A 437-nucleotide genomic window follows, 5' to 3' on the forward strand; every position below is an offset into this window, starting at 1 on the left:
AGTATTATTACAGATTGAGCTGTCCAGCAGCATGTAACAACCTTTACCAGCTGGAACATTAAGGTGATGAACACATGAATGAGTTAATAATTATAATCCATTTATATATATTATTCTGAAATCACCCATTCTGCATAATGAGTACTTTTACTGGTAGGAAGTAAGTATATTTTGATGCTAATACAGGATGCAGGTTAACGTAGTATTTCTAGACCGTGCTATTTTAAGGGTTTAATTTAGAAATATTTATTGTATTTATTTATTTATAAGAACATGACTCTTTCAGTTATTGTTTATTATGTGGAACTTCAGGGGTTCATCCCAACTTCGGGATGAATTAATGTATAAATGAATGAATTCTCATATGTCATGGTGTTTACTGAAGGATTTAAGGTAATAAACATACAAAACTACATCACATGTTCTTCATTTGTTTC

This window comes from Micropterus dolomieu, linkage group LG14, assembly GCF_021292245.1.
Source record: "Micropterus dolomieu isolate WLL.071019.BEF.003 ecotype Adirondacks linkage group LG14, ASM2129224v1, whole genome shotgun sequence".
NCBI lineage: Eukaryota > Metazoa > Chordata > Actinopteri > Centrarchiformes > Centrarchidae > Micropterus > Micropterus dolomieu.